We start from the raw sequence: 19,401 nt of genomic DNA on the forward strand, positions 1-19,401 counted from the left end.
AGACAGCTCAGTTCCCACGGTTCTTGCAAGTAGGCCGAGGCTCGACTGACGGCGAACTAAGGGAAAGGAAACACATGTGCAATCCGCGTGGGTCGATTGACGGCGAGCGAGCTAAGGGAACTTGTGTTCACCACATCGAAGCCTCACAACGGTACCGAATGCAAAGTTACATGGATGCACATCTCGATTTGGCTGTATATACTGCTTAAAATCATTTGATCATAGAAAAGTCGTAAAAGGCAGGGAGAGGAGATAGTTATCCAAAAGCAATTCCATTGTCATCTTGATATAGATGGTCACTTGTCGAAGTTCCCATCCCATCCTGGATAGATAACCCACAAACATATCGTCCATACACCATACGGAGTGGCGTGACTTTTTGGCTCTTGCGCATCACTTTTTGCCTTCTTTTTCTCCTCGGATGAAAAAAGCCCGGTCGCTCGAGTCTCGACGTCAGCGTCACGCGAAGGTCCCAAGCTCGACCCAACGTGGGGAAAACGAACAACCCACGTGAAGACCTTTCCTTAAACGTGCCGGAAGCCAGACGACCCAGCTCGCTCCGGCCGCACGCGCTGTCGCGACGCGAAGAGAAATGGAGTCGAAGTATGTACAGAGCCGTCCGTTCTACGGATGCACGGAGGCGTGACGAGAAGGTCAGAACTTGAATTTGCTGCGAGGCGTCGTGCCGTTTCATGCGGTCTCTACGTTTCTAGAACGCTTCGAACCTCGTGGACCACGCAGTACTCCGACATGCTGAAGCTAAAGGTATATTTTTTTATCTTTTTTTTTTTTTATGTTTTCGTTGAATGATGTTTTTCAAATTCCTGCGGAGGCTTAACTTGAAGAGAGGGTTGCTGTCGGATTTTCAGGAGGGTTTTTGTTACAGTGCTAGGATGCATCGACAGAATTTTAATTTGTGTGTATGTAACTTATTTGTATGAGATGAAGGGAACATATAATATGAAGCGAAATAATGTTGTATAGTTAAAAAGTTAACGCTAGCATAAGCCCATTATGCTTGGGATTGAGACGAGAGGGGTGTGTCAGGCGTCGGGGCGAGACGGAGCGAACGTAGGGGATGCGACGACGACCATAGATGGCACGGGGAGGGGAGGCCGACGGCGACTGAATGTGGGGGTGGGGGGAGGAAGCGGGGGGGGGGGAGAGTGAAGAGAGAGTGGGGAAACGATGGAGCTAGCATGACCGTCCCACCATTTCTGATGGTGGGACGGTCAAATTATAACCACAAACGAAATTTGTGGTTTAAAACTTGGACTCCCCATTCTTTTTTTTTTTTTTTTTATGTGTGTTTATTACGAGCTAAAATTAGAAGACAAAATTATAATAAGTACCAGCAATGATTGAAAATACTTGGCTCTTTCTTGAATGCAAATCAAATCAATTTTAAAAGTTGCAAATCAAATGGCCACGCGATCTCTCAATTAATGAATGTTTTATGCAAAACATGCGGTGATGGTGAGTGGGTCTACGTTTGAGATTATACCGGGCCGCACGATCACTTTGTCATAATTTTTTCTTCTAATTTTAACTTAAAATGAAAATACATAAAAGTTAAAAAAATAAAATGGAGAGGCCAAAAGGGTGAAATCGGATCAGCAAGTGATCCGGTTTCATCAAAAGCTTTTGTGGACAGAATTTGACCGTCCCACCAAGAAATGTTGGGACGGTCATGCTAGCTTTTTCCATGGGGAAAAGGATCGGTTTTTTGCGATTTGCATTTTGTTGTGTGGGCGTTTGAGTCATTTAAGGAGCAATTTTTTTTTTGTTTTTGAGGAGGGGAGGGGGGGATGTGGGGTGTTAAATTTAAAGAGTAACTTTACATGGCAAGGTTATCTCTCCAAAATTGAAAGGATCCCAGCTCTTATACTTGTTATAATATATTCGAAGATAAAATTTGCAACTCGAAAATATTAAATTGCTGGGTCACTACTTATGGTTAGATACATCCTTTAAAATGAAGGCACTTTGTTTGGCTTGCTTTCGAAATCATATGATGACTAGATTTAATGGAACGGGCCGTAAGTAGTGACCTATTGGTACGCGTTGATATTCCCTAACGCGATATTGTTACTTGGCCTCATTAGAGCCGGTAGTGTATGCATCTCACTCCGGCTATTGGGTTCGGGATCTTTGGGAGCTCGATGTGAATATCATGACGAGGCTAGTCTATCTCACATCGAAAGGTCATGAACGGCGCGAATGGACGATCCATTCAGTGTCTTAAAGTTGGAACATTTTATAGCCCCCGTACCAGACATTGGCGGAGCGATACTGATATTCTTGGAAGCTAAGGCCCACGATGGAAAAATTACATGAAATAAGGACTTGTATGCATGTGCGCCATTAAGTTTCACTCCACACTAGTACGTCTAAGCATTAAATGAGATCTAAACTACTGAAAACTCCAAAGAACCATCGGTGCATGTTTAAAGCAACTTCTCAACAACTATAGTCTGTAACTCTCTCTCTCTCTCTCTCTCTCTCTCTCTCTCTCTCTCTTCTTTCTTCCTTTATCTTTCCAAACCTTTTTTTGTGTTCCACCAGAGAGTTTTAGAGGGTCTAATTGCATCTTGGGACAATGATCGACTTAATCGGGAAAGTGATCGAGACATCATTTCCTCCACTTTGATTTTCATGCCAGTCGCCGCACCCTCCGGTCCTTTCGCTTTAGCAAGAAGAATCTTGATTTATGGGTCGATTATTTGTTCTTTGTTGGACTAGAATTGATCCTTGAATGGATTGGACATTAGTGCGACCGCAAACTAATGAAGGACAAAAATGCACATAAATTACTAAAAGAATCCATCCAATCCAACGTCTTACAACCGGACACGACCAAGTTTAGGGCCTTCTTCTCCTAAGCTGAATATTGGATGTTCAAACCAAACCATTGGGGAAGAAAACTTAAAAGGCATTGACATGAAATATTTCATTCGATGATTCAAACCAGAATTTTAGTTATCACACAACCGCCACCCAAAATTTCTTCTTCTTCTTTTTTATGACTAAACAATCCAAAAATGAATAAGTTGTCTAGCAGTACTACAAACTATTCTTGGTGACATGTATTCACTACTTTTTGTATCTCCATAAGAGAAACGATAAGATAATAAAACGGCGAGATAATCTATTAAACGAGCTTGTTATGTAAATTAGACGATTAGGAAGTTCCGGAAACAACAAGATCAAGCATATTTACTTGCTCCGAAAGGAGTAAAAAAATATTTAATAGACAATTTCTAGGTTGTCCATAATTACTAATTTTAGTAAGAAGAAACTCCATTTGCGAACAAGTCTCAATCACCGGCAATCCACTTAGTGGCACGGGTGGTGGTGACTCAAGGGCGCAGCCAAGGATCATAACCTAGCGAGATTACCACGCTTATGGTGTTGAGAAAAACCTTTATTTGATTTTGAAGTTGACAAAACAATCCATATTTTTTAACATCTGAGTTAATGCAATGAAATGCTTGTTTTACAGATTGTCCTTAATACATTCAGGAGATGAGGAATGGTATATAGGTATTAGTCGTGTAAGTTAAACTCAAATGTTGTTTCAGGAGTTCGGATGATGTCGTGTAAATTCGAGCTCTGAGGAAATATTTCAAATGCAACGAACAGATTATTATGAAACAAAATCAAGATGTTAATGTTGAGTTATTATATTATCCAATGGCTAGCAAATTGTGTTAGATTTGTTCTTGAAGATTATCAATCATGAAGACAATTGCATATCTATCAAGGACATGGATTAATGAAGAATATGATATATTTCCTAACGAAGAATTCTACTTTTGGAAACCCGGATGTTGATTGTATGGGCGATCGGATCAACTGGGAATTCTAATCTTATTTCTCAACAGCGACGAAATCCTTTATATACAATCTTGTCCAACGGGTTGATCGGAGAGTGATCCTCTGAGAGACCTTGCAATGGCCAGTTTGAAAGTAGAGGAGTGTAAAAGGAGACCTCAAGGCTGAAGAAAGTATGAAAGTCTTGAATCAAAATTTCAAAGTTCAAGAAAGCTTCACTATTCTCAATTCATTCTTGATCCTAACACTATGATATTTAGATGTTTTTATTCATATTGATTGAGTGTTAGAAGGGAAGTCTCTTGACTCAAGAATTCTCATCAAGTTGTAACCTCCGAGCTATTCACTAGTGGAATCCAGCTGATTGGCTATCGGTGTGAAAAAGTAGACGTATGCTTGAACAAAGCCGAACTACAATAAACTCTCTATGCAAATTCTCTATCCCTTAAACTCTTTATTATTATAGTAGATAGTTGAATTGTGTGCGGACAGACTCTGATGTCGTCTCGGATCTTGTTCTTGATCGGATTCTGAACTAAACTCTGAGCTTGTTTATTTTAATTCCGCATCACTTACAAAACAAGTTTGAAAATCACCTATTCATCTCCTTTTATGTAATAACGCTAGCTACAACATGTGACACTCATAACATAAGTAGGTTTGGATGTGGTAGATTCTGTGAATTAAATGCAATATCCGTGAGTTGGTTATATTAAATATGAGGATGACACTCGCCATCTAGTGGTTCGAATCTAAAGTTTATGCATCATAACTTGATGGAGTGAGCTGATCATGTAAGATAAATAAATTGGCCAGAAACTCAAGATTTTTTAAAAAGTACTAGTCATTAGATCATATAAACTAATGCTTCTGCACATTAAATTTTGGACGACCATATTAGAGTTGATCATTCTAATGTCATAGTATTCACATACGAGGATAGTACTTTTTAGCTTACCATAGCGCTTGATAATCAGCCTTTATAGGAAATTCATGTCAACTCCACCGATGTAAGTAGCATCGACACCGACATGACACGACACGCTGACATGTCGCTTCTCAAAAAATAGAGAATTCTTGATACGTTGGGTCACGTTATATATTAAATGCATATGTTTATATATACATGATAAATTATTATTTTTATGATTATTTCAATCATATTAATTTGATAGAAAAGGAGAGCTTATGGAAAACGTCAATGGACTGAAATTTGACTTCCCCTCCATACTTGTCGTCAAACATGAACTTACATGCCAAAGCAATAGCTAAGTAGTATTGTCCCACTCTAGACTTTGATATGGCAAAATACAATGCAGCAGATTAAATCCTTTTTGGATGGTTTTCCACAGGCTTAAGTACACCCCAAGTGCCATAAGTTGTGTACGGCGCTCACTTTAGCGCCAAAACTTTCAAATCGATCACTTTAGTGCTAAGTTTTTATAACTTCGATCACTTCGGTGCCAACTTCTTTTAAAAACGATCATTTTAGTGCCAGAGCTAACGTGGCTTGCCGAAAATTCGACACGTGGTATTTTTTATTAATATTTGAGATGACGTGGCTTGGTGAATTTGACACTAAAGTGATCGTTTCTTAAAAACATTGGCACTTAAATGATCGTTTTTAAAAAAAGTTGGCACTTAAGTGATCGTTTTGAAAGTTTTGGCACTGCAGTGATCGAAGTTACAAAAACTTAGCACTAAAGTGATCGATTTGAAAGTTTTGGCATTAAAGTGAGCGTCGTACACAACTTATGGCACTTGGAGTGTACTTAAGCCGTTTTCCATATATTAAGAAGCTGTCTTCAACGCATTGGGATTCTAGCACTTTTGACCAATTTCCAAAACACCGCGTTCTGCAAAAAAGTTCAGTAACAGGGCCCTATTTATTGGATCTGTAATTCTTATGAAGCCCCAAAAAAATTCCACAGCAACACCTATAACTATAAGTAGATCAGATTTCCGACAAAAACCGTGTACAAAAATTGTAGCTGTAACTCCAAAAAAACATCTTAGATACTATGCTATGCCATCTCAAATTAATTTTTTGGGGAAAAGTTCGGGGTTTTTTCCAAACCAGGTGGAAAAAATAATATATTTACCAAATCAGGTGTTGACTTTTTTTATTTACCAAATCAGGTGTCGGTCAGCAGCAGGAAGTACCGGACCACCTCCGCTCGGCACTTATAGTGCCGAGCGGCAGCCGAGAGCGACCGCCCATCCCCAACCCGCACATTGGCCACTCGATATGCCATTTGAATTTTTATTTTTCATTTTAATTTCATTTTTTTTATGTTTATAATTGTCGCGACCTAAAATTTGAAAACTCTAGGCTAATGGATTATGAGGTCAATTATTCAACTAACCTAACTTGGACTCTCCAAGTCCATACCAAATCGCAACTTAACATGCAAAGATATTTGAATTGGAGTCTCTATTAATCGTTTTTGGTAGGTCAATGAGAAACCTAAGTAAATTAATGGAAGAGCTAAATTACTTCTATGAACTAGAGATTCTAAGCCCGGGGACTTGATTACGCTAGATTACTCTAACGCCCTTTTGGTACCATTTTATTTCATAAAAATGAATTTCGTCAAGCAACGTTAATTGATTTTAACCTAAGTCACTAACAAAGGTTATCATGCGATTACACAATCAATTAATTGAAACCGGTATATTTGTAATAAATTTACGTTAAACTATTTTCTTGACCACAAAAAATCTAAACTAACACCCGTGACAAATTTATCTTAAACTAAGTTTTTGATTATAAAAATCTTGAATTGATATAACTATAATGAATTTATGCTCCGTTAAGGAAAGTAGACTAATTTAATATTTTTCATAGTATTAATCCTTCACTTTACTTATATTTTTCTTATTTAATTATCTAGCTTGCGGGGGTTGATAGTTAATTTGGGAGAGAGTACGGAATTCAAAAGGAACACCAAACATGGAGCAGACCAAGCTTTCTCGCCTCTGACGTGAAGAAGTCCCAGCTTTGAATATGTCTTGTCGACAAAATTGAGTTTATGTGGAAAAAAAGGGGCAGCTCTTACAAAGAGTGAAACGAGAAGGACCAAAAAGAATGAAACATTTGTTCTCCTTAGGCTTAATAATGCAAGTTTCTAATCTTTTGCTGACCAGGATTTGAGATTCCAAGGTTAGTGCGATGGCTGCCGGCTCTTTTGAAGGTCTTCATATGAATTTTGTACATGAACATATAGCAAAAAAAATAAGTTATAAATATCATATAACATCACTAGTAATTAAAGCTCGATACTTGTAAATGATTAACTAACAAAATCCCTTCTTTATATGGAGCACATATCGTCACATTTGGAGTTCATGTCCTCCTCCCCGCTAGAGATTATCGAAATCCAATTTTCGAATAGCGAGCGAAGAAGCTAGATCTATATTAAGGGAGAATTCTGGTCCGACGGCCGGCGAAAACTTGCGTAGAAGACCAAATCCTTATGAAAGTAGATACATCAGTGTCATGGCATTCTCTGGGGAAGTCCAAGGAATTTGCAAAATTTGAGACGATGATGTTATTGAAGTACTTGAAAACCATCTTTGCCCCCCAAGATATTTAAGTTCAAGAAAGATAGCAAGTTAGGGCGGCGGTTTTATTTTTTCTATCTTTTCATTAGACAAACATATATAATAAATTTTCTGTTTTGATTTTAATATTTGGCACCAAGCAGTTGGTAGCTACGTTAGAATGTGTCCTAACCTTTGACGAAAAAAAAGAAAAGAATGTGCCCTAACCATGGAACAACTAAATGTGCAATTTTTCGATTTTGCCTTTCAAACGTGAAACCCCAACGTAACATTTGGCCACCGTATAAGACCAACCCACCTTGTAATCCCTAATAATACAATTTAGTAAAAATGTTAAAATATGCAGATTCTATATGATCTAAACCTATCATGCAAATGACATGGGAAGATTGTTTTAATTTTTTTTTATTTTCGGATTAATAAACGACCCTAAATAAAACTATACGTAAAGATAATTATCTTGCATATTTTAGGGTTTAAGTTTGCCTAATCCCTAACATATTAAAGATGAATTATTTTAGACATCAAAGTTAGCTGAAATATGCAGATTCTATCATAGAATGCAAATCTAAATTAAATTATTCTAAAATTAAATTAAACATGCAAATATCTACATGATTGTAATTTAAGGATGCAAATTTATCTAAACATGATAATTGATTCAACGCAATATCTTTCAGAATTTTAAATATCACGCAAGAGAATATTCATTGTAAAGATATTATGTCAATCAAATCAATCAAGAAAGTGGATATCTCAACCAATTTTCAAAATATTTTGCGAATATTTGAATCAAGCGAAAGATACTCTCTGGACGTGTGTATCTTGTACAAGTCAAGCAAAAGAAAAAGGGAAGGCCTTCTTGTCTCCTTGTGCTTGCAGTAATCCCTCACCCCCTCATTTTCTCTCTCTCGGTGAGCGAAGGTCCCTCTTCTTTACTCTTTCCTTTTTTTTGTTTGACCAAGCTGAAACTTGTCACTTTTTCCTCAGTTTTGTCTCATGTTGTCACATGAAATGACCTCTCTCCCTCCCATCTCTCTTTGACCATGTGTTGACACCTAAATTTTGATTTTCCTTAAATTATGATTTTTTTTTATAACCGAGGTGTCCGCGCGGCCGGCGAGCTATGGCTCAAACCGGCGGTGGAGCACGACTATTTCTCGGGGGGCTAGCGCAAGCATCCCACCCCCACGACCCCCCACTTAATGATTTTCTTTAAATTATTCATTTTTCATAAAAATGAGAATGAACTATAGTTCTCGCCAAAAATAATTTTCATGCATGACATATTTAATTTTTCTCAAGCATTGCATTAACATTTATCCGGATCGGGAGGTCTATTGTTATACCGCCGAAAATGAGGATCCGGCTAAGTAGGATGTAGGGAAAACCTATACGGACAAATAAAAAACTATAGTTCTCGCCAAAAACCTATATAGTCTCCACAAAACCTTGGAGTTGTTGTGATGTAGGGAAGCGGATTAAGTTGAACAAAAACTAACTGTCTGTCTCCATCTCTGTCTCTACAGACAAATAAAAAGAAGTGTTTGACACGGTTTGTTGGTCCTTAAGCATTGAAGGGGGAATTTATTATCAATTCCCTCGTCGCCTCCCCCTAAAATGGTGCCGCCTCCGCAATTCGAATCGACGTCATGTGATTGAAAAAACAAGAAAAGAAAAGCAGAAAAGAGAGACTTACACGGATGATATTCATTAAATATATGTTTACGATTGCGCGCGCAACCGTCTATTTCAGGGGCTCGGGAGCAGGCCAATTATGCCGACACGGGCCGAACGGAAGTATTTTCTTGTTGAGATAAAAGGTATATAAATCGATGAGAAAAGTATAAGCAAATGTTATAAAAGAACATGGAATTTATTATGTCGCCTAACAAAAAAAAGAGAGTTTTTTTACTGTGTTTCGGTTGAGATTATTGACTTGGGCATCTCTCTCTCTTTGTCCTCTCTATTTTATTTTTACGCAAGTTACGGGCGCAAGTGTGGGGGCGGGCCCCCTTCTGCAGCGCCATTATGGCGCTGTTCACCCCTCCAACCCCGCCCCCCCGCCCCGATGATTGGGAAATGAAAAGGAAAATGAAAGGAAAAGGAAAGTCTCCAATGATTGGGAAATGACCTAAGAAAGACTCAGCCAGCTATGTCCCAAGATTTCTTCCTAATTCACACAAAATGAGCGAATCATCCTGTTACTGTAATTGAGGCCTAATTTAATAAGTTTAGTCTTGAATTGTTCGTAGTCTATCCGATTGATGAACAACACATGACAAAATTAGGTATAAACGAATTGCTTGACAGCGGAGATGCACGTGAGAAACTTTTCCTCATGGGAGGAGACGACACCTCAATTAATGCTCGTATCTTTGACATATTTTCCGTATGTGCCGACCCACAAAAAAAATTTGGAAAAAATTAGGGACATCTATCCGGTATTCCAATGTACCTTTCGAACGATTACATTTTGCGAAACCTCCCAAAAAATTAGGGGAGGCCCCCCACAGTGCAGCAGTACCAATAATGGCACTGCAACCTCTATTTGGGGGAACCCTCCCCCCCCTGCAGCTCTGCAGCACCCGTGATTGGTGCTGCAGAGGGGTCCTTGGGCCCACTCGGCAATGTGATTGCTGAGTGGGCCCGGGGACCCTCTGCAGCACCAATCACGGGTGCTGCAGAGCCAAGTACTTGGTTGGGGGGGCCTCCCCCAAATGGATGTTGCAGTGCCAATAATGGCACCGCAACACCTATGGGGGACCTCCCCTAATTTTTTGGTGTGTAGACGTAGCTTCTGTTGCGTTTGCACGTGGGGGGCGTTGCAGCGCCATTCACGGGTTCGATTAATTCAGTTTTAATTCTTCTCTTTTCGCATTTGAAAAGTCCATGATGCCCAAGATTTTTGGCTCCAAACGAGGTGGCAAGAGCTACTCCGACGACGTATACGTGTGCAATGACATGAACTAATTATGTGTGCACAAAGTAGCAAACTATTGACCGTAGATTAATTAAGTACGAGATAATACGTTGCAATTAACGATGGACATCAAGGACCATTAATTAAAAATGGGTACGTCTAGAAACAAAACATATAAATTGAAATGAGTGCAAACTATATGCAAGATGATTTAATTATTTTTCATTAGGAACTAAGGTTAATCTCTATTTAATGACTAAAAAAAAAGATTGGCAACATTTAGGTGTCAACAATAATGTTGGATTTATATTTTTATTCTTTTGAAGCTCATTCTTGTAATATAATTATCAACATTTAATTGCATAAGATATACAAAAACACGAAATCTTCATAATAGATAACAAGTTAAGCGCAATTACATGTATTAATGATGATGTCTTCCTACATGACCTCCTGTTCCGCAATGAGGTTGTCCCTGTTCATCGGGAGACCTAGTGTCATACCGACGAGAACGACGGTCTAGCCGAGTAGGATGTCTCGATGACGAAGGCATATCTTGTGAAAATATGTTATACCCTTCAGTAGGAGGGACTGGATAAGAATGAGATAAATCGGGTCCATATTCTGAAGGAGAACTAGCCGGAGTCTGCGGATGTTGATCGTCAAATGTTCCGCACGTGGGGGGCGTTGCGGCGCCATTCACGGGTTCGATTAATTCAGTTTCAATTCTTCTCTTTTCGCATTTGAAAAGTCTATGATGCCCAAGATTTTTGGCTCCAAACGAGGTGGCAAGGGCTACTCCGACGACGTATATGTGTGCAATGACATGAACTAATTATGTGTGCACAAAGTAGCAAACTATTGACCGTAGATTAATTAAGTACGAGTTAATACGTTGCAATTAACGATGGACATCAAGGACCATTAATTAAAAATGGGTACGTCTAGAAACAAAACATATAAATTGAAATGAGTGCAAACTATATGCAAGATGATTTAATTATTTTTCATTAGGAACTAAGGTTAATCTCTATTTAATGACTAAAAAAAAAGATTGGCAACATTTAGGTGTCAACAATAATGTTGGATTTATATTTTTATTCTTTTGAAGCTCATTCTTGTAATATAATTATCAACATTTAATTGCATAAGATATACAAAAACACGAAATCTTCATAATAGATAACAAGTTAACTGCAATTACATGTATTAATGATAATGTCTTCCTACATGACCTCCTGTTCCGCAATGAGGTTGTCTCTGTTCATCGGGAGACCTAGTGTCATACCGACGAGAACGACGATTTGGCCGAGTAGGATGTCTCGATGACGAAGGCATATCTTGTGAAAATATGTCATACCCTTATGTAGGAGGGACTGGATAAGAATGAGATAAATCGGGTCCATATTCTGAAGGAGAACTAGCCGGAGTCTGCGGATGTTGATCGTCAAATGTTCCGGCGAACTGGGTGAACCCCGCATCGAAATGCTGGCTGAACCCCGAAGTGAACTCGGGAGCGAAATCCGTCGTATGATATTCCATGGAATACGGGACGACATCATCATCTGCATAAGCTCGAGGAGTTCTCCGGGTCGGTTGAACAGTCTCGGGGGGGTCATCCTCCTCGTCCGGCCCAATGGATGTTGCTGTAGTTGCTGGTTGAGGTGCCGACATCATTGTTAGCCGCTTGTCCTCATTCTGGACATATAACATTGCCCTAGCTATCGTCCTCACTTCTGCCCAAGCCTCGGGAGATGGACCGACCGAATCCATGATATGTACGATCCGTTCGACGTTGTCACCCTAGTAATGATATCAAAATTAACAAAAGTTATCAAATGGCAATAATTTATGTTACTTAAAAATAAGTAGTGAAATAAATTGAAATTAAAATGCACGAACCGTTGAATTCATTGCAGCTTCTGTAATGTAAATCCACTTCCTTGTATGACGACGGAACCACTCCATATATCCCGAATGAAAGTGGAGTGCTTCCGTTGTATGTCTTCCCCGCACTATACGTTCAGCACGTCCGTTCCACAAATCAATCCACCGTCTGTGTTTATTCGCCCAATTAGTCCTGGGTTGCGTGTTATCAAGACCATGCAAGCCACTATGATCGTGAGGATTCCTAGGTATTGGCTGCTGCAAACGAAACCGCCGAAATACACCGTCTGGATAGTGCCACTCAACTATCCAGTGATAGATGAGTGGGACCTTCGCCCTCCAATAGTGTTGTCCATGCAAGCAATAATCTAGTACATCTGCTTCAATTTCGTCATACGGCTCCCAAGTAATCTGTTATCCTAATGAAATATATGAAATTACACGAAAGCTACATCTAATTAGTAACATGATATTAAACCCACTCGTTGCTATCATTACTTACATCTTCAATCCCCATTCGATCAAATTGGTACCGCAGATGTGTCACAGTATGTGTAGGGACATCGGTTGTAGTTCGGCCTCGACTCAATTTGCAAAAACATAAAACTTTAGATTTTCATGTACTATACGCACCGCAAAGAATTAATGACGGACGAAATGAAAAAGGCAATATATCACATACCGACTACCGAAAGGTGCATCCGGGAAAGGAGCACCGGAAGTTAGACCAGGGGAGACACATTTGAAACGCTCTCACGCCCAAATCTGCGGTACATGTAGGGCACCGCCCATTTGCCTTGCGTTTGGGTCGGTTGCACGGCATAGCTCCCGATACAACCATGCTAGTGTTGCTGAACCCCAATTGTACTGCGTAGGGGCATCGATGTTCGCCAATAGTGGGAGAAATAGCAAACTAACCCGGGCACCTAATTTGTCCGCGAAAATATATCCTCCAATCAGGCGGAGAACGAATGCCCTAGCATGATACAAGACGGTGACCTCATCGGCATCTTCGGGAAGATAATGAACCCGATACGACCGCCCATTTGCCTTGCGTTTGGGTTGGTTGCACGGCATAGCTCCGGATACAACCATGCTAGTGTTGCTGAACCCCAATTGTACTGCGTAGGGGCATCGATGTTCGCCAATAGTGGGAAAAATAGCAAACTAACTCGGGCACCTAATTTGTCCGCGAAAATATATCCTCCAATCGGGTGGAGAACGAATGCCCTAGCATGATACAAGACGGTGACCTCATCGACATCTTCGGGAAGATAATAAAAGTTTTCACTCAACCATCTTAAATTTATTTGTGTGCCGCGCAATTGAGCTGGCCGAGCACCAAGCAGTTGATCACAGAGAGTGCTCCAATTCCAATTAGTAGGGTCAGTAATCGCAAGTCCATTGATAGGAAGCCCCATAATCATCGCAATGTCCTGCGGCGTCATCGTAACTTCACCTTCCGACATATGAAAGGTATGGGTCTCAAGCCTCAATCGCTCGACCAATGCTGTAATCAAATGCCAATCAAGCTGGACAAACCCCATTTTATAAACACGGTAAAATCCCGAATCTTGCGGATAAGGGACTATTCGCGGATCAAGTTCACTTACGTGTTGCGCCGCTCGCTGACATCTAACAACTGCGATAGCTGGTATCTGAAAATTGTCACATGAACTATTAGTTTCAATTTTCATAATATCGTCATAAATGACATTTAACATGCTAAATTCCTCAATTACCTCATCGTCCCATAAAACTTGTGATCGATGTCGAGCCTGCCCAATAAGTAGTAAATCATCCTCGGGCCCTGGCTGAATGTAACTCCTCTGTGCTATATCTACAAAATTGTGAAAAATGACAAAATTTCGTAACTTTAGTGAGTGAGCTAGGAAGAGCACGAGGATTGAGTAAGCAATTGAGGGAAGATAGTTGATGATGAGGAATGAGAGTCTTCGGCTCTACTTAAATAAGTAGAGCTGAAGACTACTTTGCATCGCCCATTATGGCGCTGCAGGATGAGGGGAAGGGGGGTGCTGCAGTATGACCGCCGAGCGGGGGGTTGGGGGGCCGACACTGCGGCGCCATATGGCGCTGCAAAGGGGTGGCCCCTCTACCTTTGCGGCGCCATTATGGCGCTGCAGCCGTAGAAGGGAGGTGCCCCCCACCCCCTATTCTTGCAGCGCCATTATGACGCTGTAGTCATTCTACATCCTAAGGAGGCCCGACCCCCACTCACCGTAGCATCCGCGAAGGTGCTGCGGCGCCATCATTTCGCGCTCCAGCACCTTCACGGGTGCTACGGCCTCTCTTCAGCTGTGTTTAAAGCACAACCGAAGCCCCCCTCTCTTATTCTCAAATCACTCTCGCGCTCTCTCTCTCTCTCGTGCTCTAACTCTCGCACTCTCCCTATTTCACACAAAAACCCCCTCGGTTGCCTTGGGTTTAGAAACCGTTGCACTCTCCGTTGCTTCGGTAAGTGTATATTACAGTGTGTGTTTTTTGTGTTTGTTAATAATATCTTCGTTGTATTGAAATTAATTTGTGAAATTTTTTTTTCCCGAAGTTGTGATTTGGTGCAAAGCCAACCTTGTTGCTCGGTGCACTCTCTTGGTAGTTAAGAAATATTCATTCGGCACGTGCTCTCTATTGATAGTTCGAGGTTAATTTCGTTGTACCTATTTTTTACAGTTTCGTAAGTATAGATTTATTTTTTTAGTTGTTATTTATACGTGAAATAATTGCAAAATTTAAAATTCGTTAAATTTTATTTTTGGAAACATTTCTTAAAAATTAGAAGTTAGCCTTTATGGCTATACAAGGATGTTTATTTCATTTGATATATTGTTTGTTCTAATGTTTGGTAAAATGTAGCCGCCAAATAATTTATAATTTCTTTAGCAGAATGGCGTCACATCTTTTGCAATTGTGCACTGGGGAGGTAGAATAGTGCAAAAAGATTATGAAAATGATTACGAAGATGGAGAATCTACCCGGTTCGAGTTTGCAAGCATATGGACAAAAGATGCATTACGTGCTACGATTGAGAGCGTGTTGAATATTACCGAAAACCAGTACATTCATAGCATCATGTATAGATACCTAAATGTCACACAAGGGTTTGTCGTGTATGATATAATGGAGTGCGTGATGATAATCTTGTTCGGATAATCCAGCGGTTTGCCAATCGATCTGCTGGAACGAGGTTTGTAGTGTTTTATGTCATTGTAGATGAACACCAGGTGATACATGATTACCATACGGGGGAAGGGTCCAATGTCCGTGAAGAAGAAGAAGATGGTGTGCGTAATCGACCATTTGGGTCCAATGTTTGTGAAGAAGAATAAGATGGTGTGCGTAATCGATCGGGTGAGTTTGATGATAATAACGATAATAATGATGATGATGGTGATAATGATGATAATGAAGTTAGCAATGAAGAAGATGATAGTTGGATGGACACCGATGATAGTGATGCCGAAGTTATCGAATCTGACAATATGGAGAGTTACTACAACACGCAGTGTAGTAACCCCATTCAGCCATTGGTACATCCACCGCCCTATTAGGAGATCGACTTTGATATGATGCAAGACAATACAAGAGCAAAGCCGAGCGGTACGGTATTTAATCCGTCGAAAGAATTTGCTGTTAGACAGATTTTTCCATCACGGGATGCAGTATAGCTGGCTGTCAAAGAGTACTCAATGAGAAGAAATCATAGGTTTTGCTATGATACTACAAAGAAGAGAGAATATGTCATCAAGTGTGGTAATCCGAATGCACCATGCGGCTGGAGGCTTCGCGCGACCACAAAAGTGGGTGGCATGTTTTGGAAAATAAGTAAGTATAATGGCCCACATACATGCAGTAATTTACATGCATCTGCAGATCATCCGCACCTTGATCAAATATACATATGCAGCTTCATCCAACAAATGGTCTCCGCCCAACCGGATATCAAAATCAAGGCAATGATGGCGGAGATTCAAGACAAGCTGAACTTCCAACCTACTTACCGTAAAACCTGGAAGGCCAAACAAATAGCGATTGCCAAAGAATTTGGAGGATGGGATAATTCATACGGTAGGTTGAGGAGGTACATGAACGCAATGATGAAAGAGAATCCAAGTTCTCATTTTGTGATCGAGGATCGCATGGCTGAGGATCAGACCTGCACGGTTTTCGACCGAATGTTTTGGACTTTCAAGCGGACGATTGAAGATTTCAAAAGTTGTCGGCCTGTTATATTTATTGACGGTACTTTCTTGTATGGAAAATATCGAGGAACGCTCCTTTGTGCGACCTCACTTGATGGGAACAATCATAATTTCCCATTGGCATTTGCTGTGGTTGATCGGGAAAATGTTGACAATTGGCGGTGGTTTATGAATATGCTGCGGAGATATGTCACGGGAAGAAATGATATTTATGTGATATTAAACAGACATATCGGGATTCAACAAACAATGCACACAACACAGTGGCGTCCTCCACATCCCCACCATAGATATTACATTCTTCACATTGTCAGCAACTACAAAAAATATTTCAAAAATGCCGATTGAATAAAGCATGTTCGGATGGCGGGTAAACATTGAAATTCGTGAATTCCCAACTAAATACTTATTCAAAAATTTTACTATAATGTACTCATTATTGTTGTAATGTGCAGCTTACGCGAATCAACGATAGAAGTTTGATTTCATCATGAGCCGAATTAGGGAGATCGATCAACCCACAAGTGAATGGTGTGATCAGATTCCAAAGGAAAAATGGACAAAGGCTTATGATGGATGGAAGAGATATGGGTCGATGACCACAAATTTGGTTGAATCGGTCAACGGGATGCTGAAACCGGTTCGTGGTCCGCCAATAACAGCCATGGTCGAAAAGATATTCTACCAGTTGTTCCATTATTTCGACACGAGGAGAACGATGTACACGATGCAGAAGGCCAACCAATGGAAATTTATGCAAATTGCGAGTGAAACGCTCCTCAAAAACAGCGAAAAGGCAAAGAAGCATCGGGTAAGATGTTTCGACTCTGAAAGAGGGATTTACGAAGTAAAAGCTGCACGTGATAGAACCGGAGGATCCGGGGGCAACAAATACAAAGTGCACCTAGACGTGCGAACATGCACATGTGGAAAATTTGAACAGTTGAAAATTTCTTGTTCCCACGTAATTGCAGTATGCCAACTACATGCAATTGATTACACCGGGTTCGTAGATGAATGCTATACGGTAGACAAAACCCTTCAGTGCTATCGGTACATGTTTCATCCGTTAAGGCATCATGACTATCGGGATAAACTTAATGAGTTGCCATTAGTGCCGGATCCAAGGCGTATTAGGAAGAAAGGAAGGCCTCGTGCATCCCGGATACGTAATGAGATGGACTAGAGAACCCCGAGCGGTAGCGATTCGTGTAACTATTGCACGAACTGCGAGAAATCAGGGCACAACAGGCAAACATGTGCGCACGGATCGGCTCGGGATTAGATGACAGTGGCGTAATCATTTTTTTAGTTGATTTTTATATTACATGTGTAATTTTTTTGTAATATTACAATATCTCAATTGCGCGATATTTCATCATTTATCTATTCGATGTCCACATTACATAGTTGAAGAGATGTTGTCCTATTTCGTGCGAATCCGAAATGAATTTGGCCCGAGAGAGAAGGGGGCTTCAGCTTTCCTCCAAACACGGTGAAGAGATGTAGCACCCGTCAAGGTGCTGCAGCGCAAAATAATGGCGCCGCAGCACCTTCGCGAATGCTGCAAGGGGCATCACCACGTGGGGGGGCTAAGTGGGGGCGGGGGCGGGGGCCGGGGCGGGGGTAGGGGGGTCGAGTTGGGGGAAAGGGCGGGGCCCGGTCGGCGATATGACTGCCGAGCAAGCCCCTCCCCCCACACCCGCCGCAGCGGCATTATGCCACTGCGGCGGGGGGCCTTTTCACGCAAGTTGCAGGCCCCCCACGGTTGCGCCTATAACTTCCGTAAAAAGGAGAGAGAGAGAGAGAGAGAGAGAGAGAGAGAGAGAGAGAGAGAGAGAGAGAGAGAGAGAGAGAGAGAGAGAGAGAGAGAGAGAGTCCCAAGTCAATAATGCTCGTGCTGCGGTTTCCATTATGCATCGACGTGATCACATGTCCGGAAATGATGCAATCTACATTGGAGCTAAAATGCTCGTGCTGCAGTTTCCCAATGAACTTCTGATCAAAAGATATCAAAAAACAAATGATCAAAATACAGGAAAAAAAGATAAAATCCTAGTCAAAGCTTATGACTTATGCCGGTTCTTCGCAATCGTTCAACTTCGCGGGTCGAATCAAAGCATAAATTGCTGAGGAAAAATGACGATCGAAAATTGGGAAAAGGGGGAAAAATAGCTGAGTGAATTGGACACGGTTTCTCTAGCTTTTGGATGGCAAAAGAGAGTCAAAAAGAGACCAAAAAAAATTCAGCAACTCCTTCCTTCTTGCTCCTTGATGTCTATCGTTAATTGCAATGTATTATCTCGTACTTAATTAATTTACGATTAATAGTTTGCTACTTTGTGCACACATATATGTCGTGTTTCTACATGTACCCATTTTTATTTATTTGGAGAAAACACTGAAAAAAAAAAAAACAAACCACGGAAACGGTGCCCATGGTAACATAAATACCTTTTTTTTTTTTTTGCATCACTAAAACCTTAAAAATTGTTCTAATGTGCGAAAGAACCTCTCGATCTACCACGAAAAACCCTAAACCTTGCCCATCACGACTCCAATACTCAAATTTTTTTGTGTGTCGCCACTGCCCTAAATCTGTACAAGCATGAAAAAAAATTGGGTGGAAAGAGTTTATTAGTTTTCGTAATAGGAAAAGAAAAAGTTTGGGATATGGACATCATATTTTAGAGTTTTTGTTGCTGAAAAAAAAATTGCGGGTATTGACGTCATAAATCGATAACGAGAAGTGAAAAACAGAAAACACAAATCGGAAAGAACAAATGCGGTTGATAGCTAAAATGGGTAATTTAGACACTTATCATAAAATCAATAAGTTATAATTTTTTTTTGTTTTTGTATTTTAGGGATTTTCTTTTTGCCAAGGGAAATAGGGAACCTAATAAGATTATCACTAGAATAGACAAGAGGAAAGGCAAATTAGTTAAGGAAGCATCTCCATCAACCAGTGAG

Source organism: Rhodamnia argentea, chromosome 8 (assembly GCF_020921035.1).
Source record: "Rhodamnia argentea isolate NSW1041297 chromosome 8, ASM2092103v1, whole genome shotgun sequence".
In the NCBI taxonomy this organism is placed as follows: domain Eukaryota; kingdom Viridiplantae; phylum Streptophyta; class Magnoliopsida; order Myrtales; family Myrtaceae; genus Rhodamnia; species Rhodamnia argentea.